The sequence below is a fragment of the Lissotriton vulgaris genome, chromosome 3_1 (genome assembly GCF_964263255.1).
Source record: "Lissotriton vulgaris chromosome 3_1, aLisVul1.2, whole genome shotgun sequence".
NCBI classification, from domain to species: domain Eukaryota; kingdom Metazoa; phylum Chordata; class Amphibia; order Caudata; family Salamandridae; genus Lissotriton; species Lissotriton vulgaris.
In genome coordinates, this window is record NC_141689.1 from 314,781,988 (window position 1) to 314,808,068 (window position 26,081).

The window sequence follows — 26,081 nt, forward strand, 5'->3', positions numbered from 1 at the left end:
CTTCTTGGGGACTACCCCAATCGTGGAAATAATCAAGTCCTCCAATGGCAAATCACCTACCTTCTCGCACCTCCTTGTTCAATTTGTCTTGCACAACTCCCTTATTTTCCTCAGCCGATTTAAAATTCTTTGACCATCGCCGCAGCCGCGGCCCATTGTAACCTAGCCGAAACCCCTCCTGAAATCCTTCCAATAGCACCCTTTTTGCCCTCACATCCCCATACTCCCTCAGGCCTTCTGACAATTGTGCTATCTTAACCGGAGTAGGAGCCTTTGGGCCCAGCCCCCTGTGGACCCTTACCTCCTCTAGCACCTTGGAATTGCTGAGAGGGGCCTGGAGCGCTGGCACTCGGCTGTTGCCTCTGCTGGCTGCCTGTATTCTTAACCCCCTAACACTTGACCAAGGGATGTTTCTTACCGCATTGTGAACACTCATGCCGGAACCTACAGTATTCCCTTGTGCACATACCCTTGCTAAAATCCAAGCATGCCCCAGACCCAGTTTGTGCTGCTGTTGCGCTCCCCGCCCCTCCCCGGGTGGGCTTCCCCTGAAAGGGCCAGTATACTAACGGTAACCCACTAGCTGTGAATATAGTCTTACCCCCAGCCGGTGCCCCCATCGTGTGTTGCCACAAATCAGTATCCAACTCACCCCACTTTGCCTCCAGGTACCAAGCCATATGGGCCCGGAACTCCTCATCGTATTGAGCCCATGCGAAACCACTACCAGTGATCTGAGCCTTCCTAATAACATCCATGTATTTGAAGATGGCAACGCAGCGCTCCAGAAACTTCTCATAATAAACGCTGGCATAAATTAAAAAATCTGCCGTCCAATTTTCAATTTTTAAAGGCACCTTTGGTCGCTTAGCTAACTTGTACTCCTCCTCTTTGGACCCTTCTTTCAAACGTACTTCCCTGTGCAAGAGCTTCAATATTTCAACATACTCCCCTTTCCAAATCTGCTCCATGGTTGCTAACATCAAATGGTCACCTAAAGGCTTTGTCACACCCATAAAGGGGAGCTTCTTAATCTTTAACTCCTTGCTATGTAAGGGCTCTTTACCTGTTTCGATCACCTCAGTATTCATCCCACTCTCCACCTTAGTACCCAATGTTCCTTCCCCTTACCAGTGCCCACACCTTGATCTTTAACATAACGACCCGTGAAGCTTCCCCTCCCCAACTTCTTCACCCCCAGTCCCCACAGACACCATTTTTGGTTTGGCCCGTGGTTCACCAACCTCACCTTGCTCTAACAATGGGGCCTGGCCGGGCGCTGACCGCAGTGACACTTGTTCTGCATTGTCCATAATCCGAGGAGCCCTCACCGAGGGGCCGTGCTCTCTCTGGGTCCAAACGCCACTGCCCTCCTGGGCTGCACCACCTCTGGTGTTTGCAAAAAACTATGGGAAACATGAGAGGGCCCCCCCATCCTCATTATCACGCAATTCCCCTTCCTCTGGGCTATCCTCATCATAGTCCAGCACCAACGGCTCCTCCATCTGTGAAGGGCCCGACACCAATGCCATACCGCGGGCCTTACCAGACCCTTCATGACCTATAACGGCCCTAACGGCCCCTTTTTGTACACCTGGTGGGGGAGCCGACTGTACTCACTGATACTCCCCCAAACGTTGACTACACCTAGAATCTCCATCCGCTGTCCATTCTGTCTGTCGTGACCGAACTATAGTTGGGGCCAGCGAGGTCGCGCCAGACCTTCGTATGCTGGCCGCGCCGGGCTCCCCTGACGGTACGAAATGTGCCGCGCCAAGCTCGACACTCCCTTCTCCGCGGCGCCACTGGTCGCACTTCGCCCAACCGAGTCTGCTGCTCCGTAACACTCCCTGCCCTGTGGAAAAAAAATTCGGACTGATGTGCTGGGTCCCTCACACCTAAAAACCTTGCAGTGCTCCCGCCTACCCGAAGCACCCGAAGCACCCTCCCCATACCATGTACCCCTACCCTGCACAACATGTCCTGCAAACCCCATACCTACTCCGGGAGATTCCCCCCTTCCCCTTCACTAATCCATTCAAGCATTGCTTGCACCGTCGCAGTCGACGGCCCAAGAACCTGGCCCCCACTCCCTTTGCCACCTGCACTCCGAAAATCCTTTGCTGCCCAGCCCCTATCTACCAGAAATTTCCCTACCCTCTCCCGCACCAGTCTCCCGTACCCCTTCTACCCAAGATGGAAAAATATCCAGACCCTCCCAAGATCTGCCCTCCCCATCCTGCTCCCTCTCCCCTACCCCTGCTGTTTCCAAGACCTTCACACTACCTGTGCACCCAGAGAAAGGCCCATCTGAAACCCAAATAGGGGCGGATGGCAAGATCCCTGTATCATGCTAGACCTCTTGTGCCTGATAAGTACCCCATCCGCCTACCTGAGCCTACTCCCCTTCCTCCAACGAGCCACTAGCTACCGATGCCACATCACCCCTATCAGCATAAGGAGGTGAAAAAAGGAGGGGGCTCAAGGGAACCATCTCCCCCCCCTGCCTCATACCTCACTGCATCCTGCATGGCCCTGCTAACACGTGCCATGCCGTGTGACCCCTTGACAGAAAGAGCCCGCACAGGGGTGCTGATCCCAGCCCCCCTCCCCTCCTGCACCACACTAACCTCTTGTCCCACAAAATTTGAGGGCGGAATGAAGTCCCCGTACTTCGCCCCCCCCACTGGCCCGGCATTCTTCTGCTGCTCGCAAGCGGCAGAAGAAACACTCAAGTCCCCTAACCTCCCCCCTTCTAGCGCTGAGCCTGCAACCGGGGCAGCGGCCAATGAGGCAGAGCACCTCCTGCTGCCCCGCCCTACCCGCGCTTCCCTCGAGGCGCAGGAGAAGACAATGCCCTGACACGAACCGCCGGAGCGGAAAGCAGCTCCGGCGGTTCCACAACCATAGCACCTTCCTCAAAGGGAGCCCCATCGCCCTCCCGCTCCAACGCGCACACCGCGCCAGACCTAGGCGCCACAGCGGGACACGCTTTAACAGTCAGGGCTGCCTTTTTAAAGCGCGGGCGGCCCGTTCACTCACCGCCTCAATCCTGGGTCGCTTGGGGGACATACAGGCAGCCACAACGGCTGCTACTCTGGCGGAGGCCTGGCGCGTGGGGCGTGACGGCCCCGCCACGTCCCCCACGACTAAATCCATTCTTCCAGCCTCACTAAGAAGCCTGATGGCTTCAACAACACAATAATCCTAGGCCGCCATCGCAAATTGAAAGCGATAAAACCACTAACCCTGACAAATTAACACCACAAACATTAACCTGCCTAACACTCCCAGCCACCAGGTCACCAAACCTAAAATGGTGGCTGGGAAAATGATCCCAAAGCATTTATGCTTGGGCTCCTGTTGAGCTACATAAAAACAAGCCCAAATTAAAAATGCCCGCCTTGCTCTCTGCAATCCCCCTCCCCCCCCCCACCCCTCCCAAACTGCCCGGGGGGGACCTCCCTGCGGTCGGCTTCCCCCCCCCAAGCCCCCATGAGCAGCACTCCCCCTGAGTTGAAGGAGGATCACCAGACCTAGAGCATGGAGTTATGTTATTGGAATTTAGAGGACATTATACAGCGTATCAATGATGTTTAGTTCAAAACGGTATCACCATCAAACAAATAAATGTGCCTTATGTATAACAAACTTAAGCATGGGTTTAATACAAATAATTTCCCATCATCCAGGGACAGAAAACATTGCGCCCACCCACCCCCAAAGGCTTAAAGCACAAGGTAATTTGAAACAATAAACTCTTTCACAAGCATGAACAACATAAATGGACTGAGTGGGCTGACCAAGATTTCCTATGCCCCCTTTGTTTCTTTCAGCTACCCAAATACAAGAGCTTCTTCGTTCATAACTGACATCACACAAATGAACAAGGGAGTCTCCCCCCCCCCTCCCGCTTCTTTGCAACACCCGTCCAAAGTAAGAAAAATCATAACGGAAGGTAATTTCTACCAAATTTTTCTCTCCTTCAGATTGTCCAAAGACTAAGGCCAAATCTCGCCTGAACACACCACACCAAATTATCTTTGATGACATAAGTAAATGTACCCCACTTTTTCAAGCACTGTCGCCTGACTGAGGAAACATGCCATATAATCAGACACCCAGTACGGTCATGACTAGACACCAACAGACTGTAACTGGGCATATTACTGAATTTGCTTCTTCTTTTCTCCTTTTTCCTTTCATTGAAGTTTTTGAACTAGGAATATTAATGCAAAAAATTTGGAGCAATTATACGGTGGAGATCAATAGATCTCACTCAAAGGTAATTTTTAATAAGGCCGGATCCATAGGGAAGGTGTGGCTTGTATAGAAGTAGTGTTGCAAGTGATAACACAAGCACTCTTTTCTTTTTCCTTTCTTTTCTTTTCAGCTCGTAAGAGTTCTAGGTCATGAGGAGAACCCTACAAAATAATTTTTGGGTTTGAAACGCGTTGACCACAATATGACCTTACAAGTGTGTAAAAGTACACTATCAAGTTAACCCTCCCGTCCATTTTGTCACTTTTTCGAAAGATTGCTGAAGTTGTTTGGGTACCCTGAATAGTACACTGTTTGGTCACCGCCCAGACCAAGGCTGTCAAAAAATAGTTTTTAAGAAATGTAAACCAATTTGGGCTTCATCTTTCTGTTTTCACTTTTCAATTCTCTACTTTTGTTATGTTCACTTTTTTTAAATATTCAACTTAAGCTTGTTCACATTTGATATGTTGAATTTGTTGTCCATGCCATGTTTTGTGTTGTTCAATAAGTTTGATGCAAAATATATGTAATACATGTAATGTATGTGTAAAAACAGGTGTGGTTTATGTAAAATTTGTCCAATATATGTTTTTTGTAAACCATTGAAATTCTCAAAAATTGAGTTTTCAATCTGAAATTTAAACTTAAAGAAATGAAATAATAAACAAATAAATTTCTTTCTCTCACATCGAGTGTCACGTGTGATCCTATGGAATGATGTGAAACTAAGTATCAGTATTGGCATGTGTGTTGTTGTGAGCTTTATAACATTGGCCTAGCCTTACTGATTAAGGGCCAATACCCTCTCTAGTTGATTAGTGCTGGAATATAAAGCACAGCGCCCTGCATATAGCCATGTATTACTGTACAGCACTGTTTACTGCTGGCAGCGGAATGGAACAATTAAAAAGCAGAGGGGTTGCAGTACCAGTAGGCGTGGAAAGCGGGTGTATGTCATTACAACGCATACTTTTACAACGCATGCCATTACAACGAAACTTTTACAACGCAACATCCATTACAACGCATTCCATTACAATGCATGCCATTAAAACGCATTTCACAAAACTACCATTACAACGCATTCCATTACAACGCATACTACCTTTACAATGCATACCATTACAACGCATGCCATTACATAGCATGTATGGTAAGTATTGGATAGTGAAGGGGTAAAATTTACTATTCTAACTCCAGGGGGTGCAACAGTAGGGTAAGTGTTGGATAGTGTAGGGGTAAAAATTACTATTCTAACTCCAGGGGGTGCAACAGTAGGGTAAGTGTTGGATAGTGTAGGGGTAAAAATTACTATTCTAACTCCAGGAGGTGCAACAGTAGGGTAAGTGTTTGGATAGTGTAAGGGTACTATGCGTTGTAATGGTATGCGTTGTAATGGTATGCGTTGTAATGACTGCGTTGTAATGACATGCGTTGTAGTGGTATGCGTTTAGTGTCATGCGTTGTAATGGTTGCGTTGTATTGGCATGCGTTGTAATGGATGTTGCGTTGTAAAAGTTTTGTTGTAATGGTACTGCATTGTAAAAGTTGTGTTGTAAAGGTTGTTTCCCGTGGAAAGCAATAATTAAAAATAAAAGAGTTCCCCCAAAGGTCGGATAAGGAATGTATGCGTAAGGAAACTGTACTTGGCTGGTGCTCCTCAGCCATAAACAGAAGTGAGGTATCGGCCAAGCGCACAAGTTAGGAAGTATCCAAGAGAAGTGACACTGGACTGAACTTATGACAAGTAGGAGGGAGGAAATAAGTGGTTTGTATTGAATACAGCAGGTCTTGCTAATAGTGCTTGTGAGCTGAGGGTCAACATAAAAACAAAACAAAAACTGTTGTTTTCTGTACACGCATGCATTTCTAAGGATTGTTTTAAATTCACAACAGATGTCTAGGCATAGACAGCGCTGCTTTGGTTCTGGGTTGAAAAGTGAACAGGCACAGCTCTGCCTTGGTTCTGGGGTGAAACGGGCACTATTCTGCCTTGGTTCTGGTGTGAAACGTGCACGGGCAGACCTCTGTCTTGGTTCTGAGGTGAAATGTGCATGGCCACAGCTCTGTCTAGGCATAGTCACCCTGCCTTGGTTCTGGGTTGAAATGTGAACGGGCACAGGTCTGCCTTGGTTCTGAATCGAAACGTGCATGAGCACAGCTCCCCCTTGGTCTTAGGATGAAACGGGCACCCTCTGCCTTGGTTCTGGGTTTAAACGTGCAGGGGCACAAGTCTGTCCTGGTTCTGAGGTTAAAGGTGCATGGGTACAGCTCTGCCTTGGTACTGGTGTGAAACGTGCAGAAAAGTACCCTGGCAAACATTGCATTGGAACTGGTAGTGCTTATCCAGACTAATCCAAAACATGTTCTATTAGTGCAGGTTTTACTTTGGGAGAGTTGAGTGTTTTACTGAGTTCAAGAACTTGTGACAAATCGCAGGTTAAAGCTGCCTCATTCTAAGGACTACCGAGTCCTTTCAGCCCTTGCCATGAACCACTCTACCCAATCACAGCCTTGCTTTAATAACTACATCAACGAGAATCTAAGTACAAAAGAAACCCACTAATGAGCTGCATCTTCTCCTTGCACTGACCAAACAAAAATGAAGCATTTATTATTGGAAGTTTGAACTCGTCCTGCGTGATAAAAAATGTTATCACGAAAAATCTTTGTAAATGTTTTCTTGGATTAACGTCTTCAGTGATTTGACTTCTGTGCTTCACTTCTAGTGGCTTCATTCCTTATTTTCTTACTGTGCTGTCAGTTACTTTTTCAGGGGCTGTCCCCAGACCTTCCTTTCTTTTCTCATTTTATTAGACCTGTATAATAAGGAAAGATGTCCTTTTTAAGTGGGCTCGGATCACAAACAACTAAAACCTCCTTAGGGGGGTAAAAAAAACCTTTGAACCAGCTCGAAATTATGTTGCCATTCACTTCCGGCAAGAACACTACTGGTTAGGAAAATTGCAGGCAATGTATTGTCAAATCAAGTAAAACTTTATGCAGCTTACAAAGCCATAAAAGTCAGTCATTAACGCATAAATTAAAATCTGCATTTCATAAATATACTATACATAGTTCATTACCACAATACCTTTCTTCCATAGTGTCTTAAATTGCAATAAATAAAAAATCGTGATAGAGAAACACATGTGACAAGAATGTAATAGTTGTTAACACATCAAGGCTGGCGTGCATGGCACAAAACGTAAAGGTCCCCCTAGAATGTCAGCGTGCCCTGTTACATGTGTGGGGACACATACGAATGCTTGTATTGTCAATTGAATAACAGCCAATGTATCCAGTTTTTTCCTTTTCGTAAACTTTTTTTTACAAAAGTCTTTCCTTAACACTCACCCTGAATATTGGCAATAGGCTTACATTTTGCACCATTTCTCTATCACCTACATGTCGAATATTGTGGTGTATGGTTGGAAGCATAAAGAAAGGTTGAGTATCCAAGGCAATTGCTTGTGTTATGTTATGTTATGTTAAACAAATTTATAAGGCGCAACTAACACCATTAGGTTTCTTGGTGCCATAATGAAGAGAGCAGATGAAGAAGCAACAGAGGACGTTTATTGGTAAGATTCAGTAAAATGAAAAGTTTTGAGAGAAGATCTGAATTTGGGGTACGGAGTGGACAGTCTGAGAGGCAGAGGGAGGGAATTCCAAAAAGTGGGGGCCAGGAAGGAGAACTTAAGCCCGCCGTGTTTCTTCCTCTTGTATCTGGGAGTGGATAACAGGGCCAGTTGGGAAGACCGGAGAGTGCGAGGGGGAACATAGGGTTGAAGGAGGGAAGAGATGAAGTGGGGGCCCTGACCGGCAAGGGATTTGAAAATGATGCAGCCCAACTTGAACTTGCAACGGGCGGCTACCGAAGCCAATGAAGGCTTTTCAGGAGGGGCGAACATGTTGATCTCTTGGAAGAGAGTGAATCAGGCGGGCAGCCTGATTCTGGATCAGCTGAAGCCGCCTAAGTTGATAGGCTGGAATGCCAACATAGAGCGCGTTGGCGTAGTCGAGCCTCGATATTACTAGCGCTAGCAGGGCTAGGGTAAGGGCCTCGAAAGTAAGTAGCCGGGAGATTTTCCTAATTTTCCTTAATTGAAAGTGGCTGGAGGAGACTACCGCGCTGATCTGGGGCGTCATAGAGAGGTCGCTGCTGATGACGACTCCCAGACTTTTGGCACAGTTGGCAGGGCGGGGTGGACTGCCGAGGCTGACCGGCCAGAAGGAGGAGTCCCAGGGGTTGGAAGAGCCCCCGACATGAACCAGCTCGGTCTTGTCGGGGTTGAGCTTCAGATGGTTTGAGCTCATCCAATTGCTGATAAAGCAGAGGGTGTTTTGGAAAGTAGAAATGGAATCAGCAGAGGAATCAATGTTGAAAATTAGTTGTATGTCATCAGCGTAGTTGAACGCTGTGACATTGAACTGCCGGAGGGCACGGATAAGTGGGGAAAGATACAAATTAAAAAGGAGGGGGGATAGGGAAGAGCCTTGCTGGACACCACAGGTAAGTTTGACCTGGGAAGCAGAGAACTGGGATAGTCTGACAGCTTGATGGCGTTGGGTCAGAAAGGAGCGGACCCAGGCCAGGGCGGTACCCTGGATGCCGGCCTCTCCGACACGGTCGACCAAAATATCATGGTCGACCGTGTCAAAGGCGGCCGACAGGTCCAGGAGGACCAAAGCCTGGCAGACCTCACAAAACATTGAGTCCACACAATTTCATTGCATTGTCTGACGCTTCCTGACACTATTGGGAAACCCAAAAGCTAGCCTTCTAGGCTCCGCATATAGGCATAGTGGAAGCACTACAGGCACAGTTACATTTCCTCTTTGGAAACTCTCTCTGCGAGTCACACCACAGTCTTTAATGTATAGTTTAATATTTTGCTCCAGGGGCAATTTTTACTTGCGAATTGGGATCACTTTCCTCTCAGGCAGAAGCTGGGTGCCTCTTTCTAAACCCAGTTAGCCACACAGTACCAAGTTGTTGCAACTCGAATTTCTGATTAATCATTCCAGCTTAATTTGGGCCAGTGGTTGCAGGTGCAGGTGGGCACCAGCATTCATTTATTAGGAACAGGACTTGTTTTTTGGGCTGGTGGTTGCAGGTGCAGGTGGGCACTGGCATTCATGTTTTAGGAACATGTCTTGTTTTTATTCAACCTCATTAGGTCTCGCATTTGGGAAAGTTAGAGCTATTGGCGTAGTAAATAATTATTTACAATGCCATGCCCATGAGTTTTAAGGTCAAACCTGAGCAGGGCATTCGCTACTCTGCGAAACATGCTGTATTCTGGTAGGGACTCGAAGCTCCGTCCACTCTACACCCATATTTTTGATTGGTGTGTGTCATTGTCCACAGTAAACTGTGGCGGTTCATTAGTCAATAGGCTTAGCAGTCCCTCTTTAGTACCGCTTTGCCTCATTTTGTAACTTCCCATGGCGACACCACCTGCTACGAGTGTTGTGACTCGGTAAGCCTTAATTACACTATTTATTCAAATAGCAATAGGTCTTGCATGTGCGAGAGTTTAAGCTATTGGCATTGTCAATGAGAAGACCTTTTATTTGTCTCTTTTAAAAACAATACATAAATAAAAGGCATTGTCATTTACAATGCCAATAGCTCAAACTCTCATAAATGATAGGTCTTTTGCATTGCAAATGCTTGTTGTTTGGAGTGTTGTGGATGCATGTGGTGTGGTGTGGATGGAAGTTTGTAGGTTGGATTAGACCGGCATAATTTATACACAACTCGATTTTCTTTGACATGCTTAATGGCATTTTCTATCCAATTGTTACCCGTTTGTACAGCAGCTGACCCCCCTATGCTCTCTTGCAATTATATTTATTTATTTATTTATTTTATTTTATGCAATTTTTAAAGCGTGCAAATACCCATACGGGTGTCTCGGCGCTAGCGTAACAGAACTCTCAATTGTGAAGAAAAATGGTAATTTATGCTGAAAACAACCAAGTCTTGAGTTTCTTTCTGAAGTTAATGAGCGTAGGAGCGGTTTTGATATGGAGTGGTAACGTATTCCAAAGTTTGGCTGTCGATGTAGTAAAACATCTGTCTCCCCAATTGGCCCTTCTTGTACGTGGAACCTTCAACAGATGGGCTGATGATGAGCATAAAGTTCTTGAATGCTCAAGCGGGCAGAAGGCATTTTTTAGAAATAGTGGGCCTAGGTTATTGATGGCTTTGTAGGCTATGCATAAAGCCTTAAACTGTCTGTGTGTTTTTGGTGTGTTTTGGTGTGTTTTGGTGTGTTTTGGTGTGTTTTTCAGCACAGTTGCATTTCCCAAAAAGCCAAAGATTTATTGTCAGTTATCATGCATAAATGTAGAAATACTAAAATGTCAGTTTTCCAGCAGTTAAAACCTCAGTTATTTATACAACATTGATAAGAAGTAAAATAGTAAGTCCCTAGTAGTCAACACTGGTTAATACAGAGCTACAAATATAGTCTTTTTAACATTAGGACTAAAATACTAGCTCAGTAAAAGGCAACCCAACCTTCAGAAATACTAGGGATAGAAAAATGATGGCAAGGATTCTGAAAGATGTTGTTATGAGAAGGTGTGACTTTTCTAGTATTTCTGGCTCACTCTTGAATTGCAAGAGTAAGCCAGTCGTAGTACAATAGGGAATAAATGTAGAACCGTGGTGGATAGGACCCAATGTCTCCAGATCAAGTTTTGTTGCAATTACAAACTGCCTAATTCAGTGGATTCTCATGACCCTTGCTTATAGAAAGGGTCTAAATCATCATGGTGGATGTATATTTAGGAAAGAAGCAGTTCCTGCTATACATTACTGTTGCAGACACATGCTGCTACTTTGTGCAGTCAAAAAAATGCAACTTGAACCAAGGATGTATATTATAAAATGATAATACATGATCATGGGAATGCCCATTTATCATGCATTTTCTGTGAGCTATATAATCCTCCCATATCAATAGTAAAATGCAGGGATCATATAGCCAATTGGTTTTATATACTATGCCAATAGCCTTCTCCATTGTGGCACCTCAGGTAATGCAGAATATATTTCACTATTATTTTCAGTCATTTGGGTTAACAAGAAAGGAGGCTGATATATCTTCTGTTTCACCTCACATACAAATCTTAAGAGCAGCGATATTTCACAGTAACTACTAATGTTGAGGTGAGGGCAGGATAAAAAGACTCATTGAGGTTACTGTCATCATGAATCCAGAACCGGAGACTGTACTCTGTAGACCTCAAGACAATAATACCTGAGAAAACCTCCTCTCAGATCTACATTGACACTAATTGCAAAATAATGTTTAGAAAAGTTGGAACTGATTGAAGACACGTTCTCCTGTATTATATCCTGCATATGTATGCGTATTTTAGGTGACACGTCACATTACAAGCAGACAAACGGCCTTTCAAAATGTAACTTTTTTTAGCCTTCATTCCTTAAATGAAATCACATTATCGTGGCGAAGTCAAAAGCACAATTGACTCCCAGGTCTAGCAAAAGTCTGTGCTATTTTTTATCACCTAGAAGAGACAGTAAGTGGCCACTTCCAGGGCCGGACTGGCCATATGGGGCACCATGCTTTCCCCAGTGGGCTGGAGGGGCGGGGCTGGTTCTGTATTTGAGGGGGCTGGTTTTGTTACTGGGGACCAGTTTTGTGCAGTGCTGCAATATCGGCCCCTTGTAACAAAAGCAGGACCTGTGCTTCTCAGTAGCACTCCCACTGTACCCCGCTCCCAGGATGGCCGAGCAGCAATCTGCCAGGGCTGGTTGCTGTTCCCAATCCGGCCGTTGCCACTTCCTTCACCTTTCTATGGCTCTTAAAAATCACACTAATGGATTAAAACACTACTTTTTACGGATGCCAGGTAGACAGCCTGATGATAAACACCAAATTATTATTTTGCGGAACAGTGCCGACAGAAAATTGTGGTGAGTCAGAAAAGAAGGGCTCACAGGGGCACAGATATTAAAGACAGGAAATCTTCTGCATGTCCCTGGAGAGAGGGCTTCCCCTGTCTTATGCTGATCTCCAGGCAAGTCTCTTAAAAGTTAATGTATGTTTTCTAGATCTCTACCTCAGTGAACAAAGATTGGGACCCCAAAGCTTAGCTCTAATGTCAAGTGGGGGATGCATATTGCACTCCTATTTTGCAGAGAGTGTCGACTGTCCTCTCTACCTAGCCATTGCAGAAATGGGGTTACCCGGTTGGTTGTGGACCTGGGTATATTCTGATGCAATAAACAATGGTCCTAGACCTGATTTAAATGTCGAATAATAGAGATGCTTATTTGAAATGAGTTATTTAATTCTGAAGCAAGTTAGAGGAACAATAGTCAGATCAAGGTAATCAATACATAATTCATACAAAACAAAAGAATGTGCAACAGACCAGATTCTGAATCCACAAGCAATTTATTTTCATTGCAAGTGGCATAATTAATTTACTAGACAGATATTGTTATATTGGTGAGGGTTGCTCCAAGAGAGGGAATGTGCAAAGAAAAGTAGTGCTCTAGTAAGTGGTGATAAGACAAAAATAAAAGTATTTAAGATAGTGACATAAAAGGATGTTACAGTTCTAAAAGGTGAGGACTGGTTGTCAATCACCGTCCTAAATTGCCCTGTGTGTGTCTACATGTTAACCGTGTTTTTATAGTACTTGGTATCTAGGCACTAAAATTCTGCTTGGGGTCAGAACTCTGGCACAGAGGGTTGCAGAAACATCTGTTTTTCATGGTTTGTCCTAGTTTTATGTGTAGTATATTTCTCTTTTGTGCATTAAAGTACTTTTCTTATATAAAAAGCAAAGCAAAGCACTGACTGGACACTGATTTTATCAGCTGATAATACGGAGTGCACTCTAACCGACATCACCTCCTTGAGTAAGCCTTGCACTGTTCTATCTTGCTGCCCTGAGAGAGTCAAGTGCTTGGAGAGGAGTGCTTGGTAAGCCAGTTTTGGGTTCACTACTACTGAGGCCCCAGGACACTAGCTGGGAACACTCCAGTTGATGCGATTGGGGCATAGCAACCCCTGAGTGCCCTGGTGCCCAGGAAACGGGGTCGAACAACACTGAATAGCGCTCATAGGCAGCAATTCACAACGCTTAGCAGAAACCTGCAAATTGAATCAACTTGACAAAATCTAACAACTGCAGATAACTGCCGCAAAATATTTTACATTTCTCTAATTCAAAAGTGGCTGGGTGCATTTTATTTTTCATACCTTATATGCATCAATGTTTGTAGGACAGGCTAGTGGCTGCAAATGTTTGAAGTTAGTGAGAAAACAAGTCTGACTTGGTTCTCTTGGCAGCCAAGAAGCATGACGTTGGGGTGCCTGTAACCAGTGGAGGCCTACAGAGGGAGTGCTGCAGGGCAGTGGGGCTGGGGAGGGGCAGGAGCAGGGTGGGGGGTAGTGGAGTCCGACATACGATGGACAGGAGAAAGGTAAGTAATAAAATAAATAAAACAATTTACCTTGCGCACGCTGCATCACCATCATTCACCAATAGTCATCAAAAGAGAACATTAGTGAGACTGACCTTACTGATAGAGCGAACTCTTGGTAGGTGTCTGCTTGTACTCACCAAGTTTCTCTGTTGTTTCACGCCCCTGAAGATTGTTTCTTCCGCAGCATGATGATGTCAGTGTGGAGCCGGGCTCCTTTGGATCACCAGCATCTGCGGGCCCCCTGTAGCCTTTTTAGTTTAGACTTAATTTTTCCATCCAACTGAAAAATACTCTAAGCTGGGTGTTTCTCTGGGGAACTTACATTTATTTCTCTACATTTATCATGGAACCAACCTGTTCAATGTTGCACATTTTACTTCCTGTAAATACCTTCAAGGTTACTCCTTAAGTCTATAAGATGAGTTGTGTGCTGTAGTTAGCTGCATTATAACTTTGCTTGATTCCCCTTCCCTGTATTTCCCACCCAAGAAATTAGATTATCCAGTTACTGTTTTCTTTTCTTTCTCCGGACCTAGTATTCCTTTTAAGGAAGTCCAGCTGGGCGAGTAAAATATCAGATTTTACCTGCGCACCAAAAGAAGCTGATGTGTCCTTCCTGCAAGACCAGCATTTGCTTTGCTATGTGCAAAGGCACTCAGGTTTCTACTCATCTGTGCGCTCTTCATTGGCTACCCATAGATTAGTGAGTTCAGTCCCAATCAATGTGCTATACACTGATGGCCTTTCACATTGGAGGATACAAGCCTCCCACAATCACCAATTTAAAACACAAACATACAAACTGGCAATAGATAAATGTAAAATTCAATAAGGACCTATTTACTCCCTTGGTCATTATATGTGCATTTACTAAGGCTATGTTAGATTGAATATCTCACAATAGGTTACACTGGGGCAAAGAAAAATATATGGAGGGACAGATATTGTTAGAAAGAAGAACAAAATTCATCAGAATCAAGTATCTCAGCTCTTGCACCCCTGAACGAGCATACCACGAATGCAGGTCAAAAAAAACATTTAAACATTTTATATATTAGTTCCATGAAATGCTAATATTTCCCTTTAAAAATCCATACTAGAAGCAGGCGGAAAGGCAGGTACACTACTGGTAGCTCAAACGATACAACAATTTGAGTTGAAGTTAACACATTATAGTGGATAGATGGAAATGTTTATTCCAATCCCAATCTGATCACCAGATAATTTGTCTCTTTTTATGTATCATCAAATAACTCTGGGAACCTAAAAGATATTACAAAGGAAACATTTAAAAAAAATCTAAGACTAACCAAACTAAATGAGAAAGAAACAAATCCCCTACAATATCCTCCAACAAACTAATAAATTAAACATGCTCTTATGGATATGTGAATTGGGAAGTCATCTAGACCTGATTGCCTACACCTGAATTATATGAAATCTCAGAAGAAGTGATGAGCCCCTAACTGGGAATGGTTTTTCAAAATGCTAACATTAAAGAAAAATAATTGGTTCACTGTAACTCCTAAATGGGGCAAATGACAATGAACTATGAGATATTTCATCCCATTATTCTCATCAATTTTGGCATCAAGATAACATCCAAATGACTAGCCTGTAGGATGAAGCACCTTATTCCCAAGCACCTTCAGGAACCCCGGCACAGGTTTTTTTCTGAATGTCTGACAGTATTAATGTGCAATTTTACACATACAATGTTGGGGCCACACAAATCTCAAATTACCCTTTCCTTAGAAACCTGGAAGCATTTTCATGGAAAGAGTGGGGCTGTTTGGTAATATCAAAATTCAACAGTGTAAGAACATTTATCAACTACATCTAAAACAAAAATCACTTAATGTTATGTTATATTATTAGAGCTTGTTGCATGTACGGATACTCCAAGGAGTGCGGTGTCTCGTACGGAGAACCCTCTAACCGACTAGACTAGAGGGTTCTCCGTACGAGACATACCGAATAAAAAGCTATAAGGTTTCCATAACAAAGATTCTAAGTGGCAATAAATCCAAACCCACAAAGATTTGACAAAAGACAAAGGAATACAGCTCCGCCCCTGACTTCTCGCTAATGTCATTTAATGAGGAGCACAGTTGTATTGAGACACCACCATGTCCAAGTCCTGATGAAAACCCCATAACAGTCACGGGGTTTGAAACGAGCTGATCTCGGCATCTGGGATAAGACCCCTGCAATGTGTCTAGGAGAGAATTTATAGAAATAGGCTTCTCCTAACAAAATTTGAAACCATAGTGCCCAGATTAGCACTCTCTGGCAAGAGCTAATAGACATTTAGTTGCTTTAAATTGTGTTCACTCTCTGCCCACGTGTGTTAGTCATTTTTAGTTAAGTACTGGTTTCTCAAGTCTTTAAATGTATTTGTTAAGAGAAGTACATAATATATATTTACCTGTGTATTTCTAATTTTTGTGACAGATCTGTTGTTTTCTCAAAGTTTGTGTTGAATGTCCAAAAGTTTTTATAATTTCGTGTTGCCCTTTCTGATGACATAATCATAATTCATCAAACATGTTTCTAATAGTGATAAAGAAAAGTGAAATAAATCACACTCAAGCTTGTGTTTTAGAGACATCAGCTCGTTTTACGTCTTAAGTTTTATAGTGTACTATTGAAACTAGGTACTTGTTTTGTATACAATGTAACAGTGGTCCTATTTAGTTTGCACAAGGACCCAAACCTTCCATAGGTCATTAGATTGGAATTATGTGGCAAGGTGTGCAGTGTCTTATATAAGGACTGGTTAACTCGCTCAGTGCAATGTAGAAGAGGTAAACACTTTTTTCACCCGGTGTAAAAGATGCTGACTTTAAAAGGGGGTGAATCTTTGACCTTTGAGGTTAAGAAAATGCAAATGTATTACTGATGCATTACGTCTAAAAGCAAAATAGCGTTGACTGTAACTGGTGGAAAGAAATTATCAAATTAAATGGTGTTCTGCCCAAATGTGGTAATTTTTTTAAACTAACCTGCTAACCTGGAGTGTATACCTAGGATACCATTCTGAGGCACTAGAATTTACAGAGCAGTGAATACAGTTTCCCACCCAGGCACACAGAGCACCTCAACCAGTAAATCTGCTGTGAGCCATGAGGCAATGTCTGAAAAGGAATGTATGACGTTACAATACATACATTTACAATGCATGCACTTACAACGCAGTTTTTACATCGCAACATCCACTACAACACATTCATTACATCGCATGACACTACATCGCATTTTAAAAAACTACCTTAACAACGCATTCCATTACATTGCATACTACCTTTACAACGCATACCATTATAATGCATACCATTACATTGCATTTAAGGTAAGTATTGGATAGTATAGGGGTAAAAATTACTATTCTAACTCCTGGGGGTGCAACAGTAGGGTAAGTGTTGGATAGTGTAGGGGTAAAAATTACTATTCTAACTCCAAGGGGTGCAACAATAAGGTAAGTGTTGGATAGTGTAGGGGTTAAAAATTACTATTCTAACTCCAATGGAAAGGTTTGTAATGGTATGCGTTGTAATGCCTGCGTTGTAGTGACATGCGATGTAGTGTCATGCCTTGTAATGGTATATGTTGTAATGCCTGCGTTGTAGTGTCATGCGTTGTAAAGGATGTTGTGATGTAATGCCTGCATTGTAAGTGTAGTGCGATGTAATGGTTGCGTTGTAAAGGTTTTTTCCCTCTGAGAAGCAGAGCTGAGGTTCAATGTACCCTGTCTGTACACCACTCAAAGGAAGCCAAAATCCCTCACACCGATAAGGATGGACACTCATTTACCTCTTCAAATGAAATGAAACATGAAATAGCAGCGAATAAGTAAACATGCGCATTTCAGTGAAAGACAAAAACACAGCTCACTCTGAAAAAATTTCGAACACCCAGCTTTCAGCAAACAGTCTACTGAAAAGTAAGTAAATTCAAGTAATGTATTTTTCGGATGCATGCAGCACAGTCCTAAATAATCCTTCGATGCAAAAGAATGATACATGACCCAGGACACACTAAATAGCACAGTAATGTAATTTGGCAACTTCTGGTTGGTACCATTTACACAAACCAGAAGAAATGTTTCAAAATTACGTCCTGCACAGCGCATATATATGCCTGCTAATCTCTTGCAAATTCCTTGGTCTGTTACCCCCGTTTTTCTGAACAGAACAAATAAAATAGGAGCCGTAAAGCTGCTGAGGGCTACATAGCACTAGGAAAAGAAAACACTTCTTGAGAGCCTCTGTTGTGCCAACGACACATCGTTTCTTTGACAATGACGACCACTGGTGATTCTATTAAAATCTGAAGAGAAGCACACCAGAGCAAACGTATTGCAGCATAGGCTGTTATTGTCTTCTAAAAGTCTACATATTCTAAAAGAGCTATTGACCCTCGCTGTACTATATGATGCTCTAGGACCTTACCAGCTGGCCCTTGAGCACTACAAAGAACAATGGCAAAACAGCATTCAATGGCGCCCCTCACTGTTCCTAGTCCTGCTGCAAATCTACATACCCATTCTCTGCCTGACTCAGACTTTCATCTCTCCACCATAGGAAGGGACACTTGCACACTGTGGGGTATATTCACAAGAATGTGTGATAAGTACCGCAAGAGTAGAGTAAAGCAACTTTCAACATCGCAGCCTATTGCGGTAAAACAACTCAGTGACAACGTGGAATTCACAACACGGCGGTAGCATGCAATAGTCTGCAGAAATAGTGGACAATGTACGCGATACAATCACCTCGATGGAGACAAAAACACAAACCACAACACCCAAAAACCTGCGATGGGCCAAAGCGCGATGAGGAAATCAGTGATAAGCAGCGCCAGGCCTGCAACACACTCCTGGCAGGTGGGAAAAATCGCCATAAAAGTGGAAAAAACACCCAAACACAAACTGACCAACACCCAAGCACCATGGAGGCAGCTGGAGCAGGCGCAGAGGACGAGCGCAACCCCACAAGCATTCTGGATGGCCAGCCCCGGACCTCGGGGACATTGAAGGGCAAGGACAAGAGAAGAGGAAGACAAAGTTCAGTCCGCAGGCGAACAGGATCATAGTCACGGAGATAATGGAACACCATCAACAACTGTTCGTCACCTCCAACATGTCATTGGGCACCAAAAAGGGAATCTGGTGGGACATCGTGGACATGGTGAATGCCGTCGGGGAGCACAAGAGGACAATGGACGAGGTCAAGAGGCAATGCAATGACATCAAGCGAAGGACCAGGGAGAAACTCTCCGCCAACCAGAAGGCAGCAACGCAGGCTGGAGGTGTGGGCCCAGAGCCACAGCTCGTGCTGGATGACATGGAGGAGCTGGTGTCGACAGTCATCAGTGTGGAGACTGTGGCTGGAATCGGAGGATCGGACACTGCTCGACAGGACACAACACAACAGCAACAGGGTGAGTGACCACCAGGTACTGGGAGGATGGGTGGAGATGGGCACAATGGCACACATGCACAATCAAGCAGAGCACAGTGCACACCCACAATGACTCTGGGTCCTCTCCGAGATCTACAGACTGTCACAATGTACGATGCCATGCTGTCTGAATATCAACATGTACCATGCAGCTATATACATGTGGACACATTGTAATACACCATCCCCACTTCACATCGCAGGGGCACCGTCAACACCTCCTGCAGAGCAGCCCCAGCCACTCTTCACTGATGACGAGGAGGACAACACCAGCATTGACACACAAACCCTCCAAGACATCATTGACCTCACCCGCCACTCACCTCCAAGAACAGGGCAGACCAGCTACATCGAGAAGACCTTACCCACTACCCAAAGCACCCAGCAGGAGGCACCCACAGCCCCGGCACCCCCCAGGACACCCAGGAACAACACATGGCCTAACAACACCGTGTGCTGGAGTGCCATAAGGAGACCGTAGAGCAGGTGCAGTTAGACTTCAGCATCATGGCAACCAAACTTGACGCCATCCTTGGGTGTGTCATCGCGCTCCATGGTCTCCAACGAGCCCTGACTGACATCGCTGGAGTCATGACGCGGAGAGAACACTTGTCCCCTCAGAGTGGCTCCAGCGATACCAGCCGTGAGCTGGCACACATGGGGAGGCTCATGGAGGACATGGTGCGGATGAAGGCGGAAAAGATGACAGCCACTGCTGCACATCAGCGGAATGTAGCTGGGATCTACCATGTCCTGCAGATCCTCATTACGGCATTGCTGCCACAAGGCATGGCGATGATGAATGCTGCTGCCCCCACACCATCCACAACTCTGCCCCCTTGTGTGTCTCTGCCACCCAGTGCGGCAGGCCTAACCACTCCGGCACCAGATGTGTCAGTGGCACACAGTGTGTCCGAAAATCCATCTCCGGCCCCTGATGTGTCAGTGGCACACAGTGCCGCAGCCGGTACAGCAACACCCCCAGGTGGGGCAGAGCAGACATCCAGGGACAAGGACGTGGATATGCCCGTGATCAGAAGGACTTATTTCCGCCACCTGGCCTGATCTGCTTGGTCCCGCACATGGCCTCATGACCTTCCACTTACCCCCGATTCACACAGATGCACTCACCTTGGACAGCTACATGGACTGCCACATCCTGTTTGATGACCAATGACTCGGCGACCAGACTGCGGACTGCATCCCTCCTCTTCTGCAGTACTTGTCATCCCCGGATGGACTCTGGCTGGCCCTCCATGGGCCCATATTGTGTAGTGTGTTCGGTATTGCCCTGTACCGCTCCAGCTGCAGAACTGCACTGGATGTGCAATAAACATCAAGTGACGCACAGTTGTGTCATGTCTTTCATCATTCATGTATGTATGTGTGGATGAATGTAGGGACAGTGATTTCCCTTGCGTCAATGATGCTCATCCTGTGGGATGCCAGTTAGAGGGTGCTACATAGCATTTTGTGTTACGGGTCTAGTGGACACCACAACAGGGACACACGCATCAGCCACTTTCTTGTTCAGAAATGGACTGAACCACGCCCAGAGCCCTGAGTCATTGTTGCAGGCCCTGCGCTGGTACGGCGTACGCCAGGCCAGACCACTCCACTTACACTCTGTGGGGGGCCTCATTGCTACCTGTTGCAGGCATACTTGTTGGTGGTGTGCAGGTCACTGGTCTAGTTGTCAGCATGTCACAGCCACTCCCCGAGGGCATGTCTGCATGCACACCACTGAAGGACTGGGTTCTTTGGACCCAGCGGTGCCAGGGCACAACACCTGAAACCTTCGTGGGTAACCTGCTCCGGCGTACAAGTCACAGAGACACGGGACACTTCCTTCGGCGTCAAAGAGTCAAGGTTTATTTACTGCAGGGAACACAGAAGTCACAGGAAGTACATCGAGTGTAGTTCGGGGAGACTGCTTCAAATTGTATTTGTGGATCGCTCCTTTTATACAGTTTTTACCCATAGGATAACATGATACACAATAGTTTACAACCTGGTTCCCACAAGTCGCTCTCAGAGGGGTCGCTTAGATCACTTTGAAACACACAAGATCCGGAACATAAGTGCGGAAACATTTGGCGATTCCCAACTGTAAAAACCCATCTTCCCACCATTAGCAAATTCCAATCAGCAGTAAAGTAGATCGAAATAGGAACGAAGACAGGTGCAGAGGAAGACGGAGACAGTAGGGAGATCGGAAAGGGTGTAAAAGGGGAGTGTCGAGAAGCACGAGATACAGGCATCAAAGGGACGTGCCTAATGAGATGCACGACTGAGACAATAAGCCCGTGCGGCAAGATGAGCCTCGAGCGGCGCCATCTGCCTTACAGTAGCATCCCCCTCGTCATAAAGACACTTACAAAGAACATGCGTCTTCCGCCATATCTTGGGAGTCCCAGGGTCGCAAAGCGGACAGCGTCCGTTCGCTGGCTACTTGAGGGCAAGAGACAAAATGGATGCCGTATCTAAGATGGAACCCGTGGGTACAGATGACAAACCCACATAACAAACGAACGGTTTAAGTTAGCACAGCGAAACTGCGCACACTTACAAAACTCGTCATTTGCGGTTCATAGATACTAGACTCGACCATATTCGTGCGAGTCGAAAACACCACTTACAATCGTCACGGAACCTCAGACGCTCCTTTTGCCCTCATGTAGGCAAGCACTAGTCGGAATCATATTTGATATTCATCAGACCATCAAGATGTCGTTGTAGCATAGCTCTGTCCAACCGAGTCCCCTTGGTAACAGATGGTTGTCTCATACACGTTGTAGCACAGAGGCCACATAAGGCAGGACCACACTGCACACAAAGGCAACACGTGAACAGGAACACTACCACAACCCCGATGATCGTCAGAATCTTCCAACCCCAAGTCGACACCAGGCCCCAAAACCAACCAAGTAGCGTCCAATCCCCTACATCCACGTGTATGGATTCGGAGATCTTGTGCAACTTCGAGATGGCTTGATAGACAGTAGGAGCATTATCTGGAATGAAAATGCAACAGCTCGAATGGATCACTTTACATACCCCACCGCGATCTGCTAAGACAACATCTAAAACCATACGGTTTTGTAATGTCATAAGTCTCTCCGCCTGAAGTTCTGTGGTGATATTACCAAGGGCACTGGCAGTAATGTTAGCTGTCGATTCTACCACTCGAGTCAAATGTCTCAGGTTCCTACTATTAACCATAGGTCCCCAAAACGGGAGGAAACCCTTGAAAAAGTCTCCTGCCTCTTGACCGGCAGTATCCTCTTCGCTAATTACGCCTCGTACAACTCTAGTCTTATGATAATCGGCATCTACAGTAAACGTCGGAGGCAACAGATTTGCAACAAAACATGAGCCCATGAAGTCTGCGGGCAACCATGTGTATGCACGATCATGACAGATGAAGTACGTACCCTTGGCAGCCAGAAGCACAGGGATCGGGGACATTGACAGAACGTAACTTTCAGTGCAAGCACTTACTCCAAGTGAGGCTTGCGAACCACGACCCACGATACAAAAATTACCAGTGTGGGGTACGACCCATATCGGAGGCGAGCTTTTAAGCTGCTTTTCATTAGTGAACGTACTATATTCCCCTCTATCCGGTGCCCTATAGGCTTGTACCTCTGCCTTAGGGATGAGAAAAGCATCATAGATCTCATCTTCCAAATCCTGTATTATCATCGATACCACCCACTGCCACGAGGTAGGACCCGGTTTGGGGGAACGTTCTGGAGAGGGGTGGAAACCTAGTGCGCTTCGAAGCATTGTTTGGAATGCTCGAGCTGACCCTTGGGAACTATACGGTAACACCAGATATGGAATTCCCTTACCCGTAGTATGTGGCATCAACCCACACACCCAACAATTAGTAGTGTTAACCACTAACTGATGCTGATGGAGGAGCTGGATAAAGGAATTGTTGCGGAATTCTACACGTCTAGCCTGTTCGTGTTCTGGTAACATATGAAAGGAATGAGGAGAAGCAGTAGAAGTAATGTTAGGGTAAGGAGTAGGAGTAGGGGTAGGAAGTAAGAAGTAAGACATAGTGTAATACACCCCACCCGCCAAAAATGCAGAAGCAGTTAAAAACAAAACAAACAACTGGGATACAAAACATTTCGTACGACTAAGTTTCTGCAGCTTGACTCTATATGCCTGAGCTCCTTCCAAATCATTCAGCTTCGAAAATGCCATTTCCCTACGACCGTCCGCAACGTTTCTTGACGCACTTCGTTCTGTGCAGCAATAGTCAATCCCCAGGAGTTCCTAGGAACCGACGGTCTTTAACCTAGTGTCAAGACCTACTGTCCAGAAGGAAGTACGCGTGCGGCCCTACGGCCCTCAATACACAATATGTATATATTAGCACAATATTTCTCAGCTGTGGAAGAAAAAGATACAAGGAAGAAGCTTGATATATATATATATACAAAACAATTTTCAATGATACGAATGTTCAAAGTTGATCATGGGAAACGAAGATATTGCAGTTATCAATTTCAGCAAAGCAAGCAAATTTTTATTTGTCCTTAGTGTGAGATCGCAAAGAATATCGATGTTTCCCGGGACGTGTCTGCACGTCGAACAAAGGATCTGTCGAAGAGACAGCGTCCTGCTGATCAGTTCGTTGGTCTGGTCTTGAGTCTCTTGCTGACAAATGTTCAACAGTGGCTTTCTGCTGCGCTGAGGGTTCTCCAACAAGCTGTGCGTCGCTAAAAGGTACAAACGCCGGCAATGTTTCTGTTTCTGTTGACGCAATGCCTTTCCTTACCCACGGGTCTGCCGACAAAGGAATAGGGACTCGCTTACAATGGGTAGCATGTACCCAATTTTTCCGCCCCTCAAGACGAACGGCAGTCCTCGTGGCCAGGAGCACCTGGTAAGGTCCGGTGAAGCGAGGGTCCAGATTGTTTTTTCGTGAAAAATTTCGGGTAACCACCCAATCTCCGGGCTGGAGCTGGTGGCCTGGACCCTCCGTCTGCGTCGGCAAGGCGTCGTAAACCTGTTGATGAATTAACCTCAGTTTAGCAGTCAAGTCATGTAAGTAATCAATCAACATCGGAAACTCAAGATCAGAGAATATTCCTGGCCTAGGAACCCCCCACACATTCGCAGGACGGCCGAACACTATTTCATAGGGACTGAGCCCTATTCGGGAGTGTACAGTCGCCCTAGTTGACAGTAATGCTAGAGGCAAAGCATCAGGCCACGAAAGTCCAGTCGTAGCTTGAATCTTCGCTAATTTTAGTTTAAGGGTGCCATTGTACCCTTCAACCAATCCAGCTGACTGGGGATGATTGGCGCTATGGAATTTCTGATTTATTCCAAGGCCCTTACACACACTCTTCATCACACTTCCAACAAACTCACTTCCGTTATCTGACCACACGACTCTAGGCATTCCATACCGAGGAAAGTATTCCTTCAGTAGGATTTTCGCAGTAGACAAAGCAGTATTGTCTTTGAGGGGATAGGCCTCGATCCATCGGGAGAATGCGCAAACCACAACCAAAACGTATTTCAGGTTATTGCATCGCTCCATATGGATGAAGTCCAATTGGATCACCTCAAAGGGATACAAAGGAGGAGCAAAACTGCCAGGGGGAGTTGGGGTTCCTTTGCCAGGATTGTACATTATACACACCATACAATTCTTCACCAAACGTTCAGCACACTTAGTAATTCCATCATTCTTCCACACATCAGCCAACAACTTGCAAATACCTTTCGCGCTAATATGTGCTAACCCATGTGCCATTTGCACAACGGCCAGTACATACGCATCAGGCAACATCCATCTTTTCTGATCTGACAAATCAATCCAGCAACCATTCACATCCAACCTTCCCGTACTTTCTTTCCACTTCATCTTTTCAGTGTCGGTGGCCTCATTCTGAATTGCTTTCACACTCTCTATAGTATTCTCACACATACTTGATTCTGTAGGCCACCTAACCGAATTCGTCACATACATTCGAGTGCTAAGGTTCCGGGCAGTCTCCTTAGCAATCTCATCTGCAAACGCATTACCACGACCAACATCATCCGTCACTTTACGATGCGCACTACATTTAACAATTGCAACTTGAGCAGGCAAAATCAATGCATCCAAAAGATCGTTCACAAGCTGGCCATGCTGTATTTTCGTGCCATGTGACGTCAAGAAACCACGTTCTCGCCACAATCGTCCGAAACTATGCGCTACACCGAAAGCATACTGACTATCGGTGTACACATTCACACGTTTACCTTTTGCTAATACACATGCTCTAGTAAGAGCGATCAGCTCTGCAGCTTGGGCAGAATTCTGACTCAATCTCGCAGTCTCAACAACAGTATTCAATGTCACCACAGCATAAGCAGTAGTCACATCACCATTCGGCAATTTAAAACATGACCCATCCACATACAGGATGCCATCCGGGTCTTCCAATGGGGTGTTTTTAAGGTCCACACGACCTTTTGTTTCCTCCTCTGTCCGCAAGTAACAGTCATGTTCTGTTACTGCATCTGACTCTGCACTAATTGGTAACAAAGTTGCCGGATTTAGGACATTACAACGTTTTATCTGAATGTGGCTTGCCAAGAGCGTCAATTCGTACCCAGATAACCTCGCACTCGTCAAGTGCTGAGTTTTCGTACGGTTCAAAAGAGTATCGACTGCATGCGGAACCATCACCGTAAGCATATTATCCATGACCAATCCTGCTGATTGTCGGATGGAGACCGCAGCTGCCGCAGTTGCTCTCAAACAACTCGGCAATGCTCTAGCTACTGGGTCTAAGGTCGAGGAAAAATATGCACATGGACGTTGCTTACCACCAAAAGGTTGCGTTAAGACGCTTAAAGCA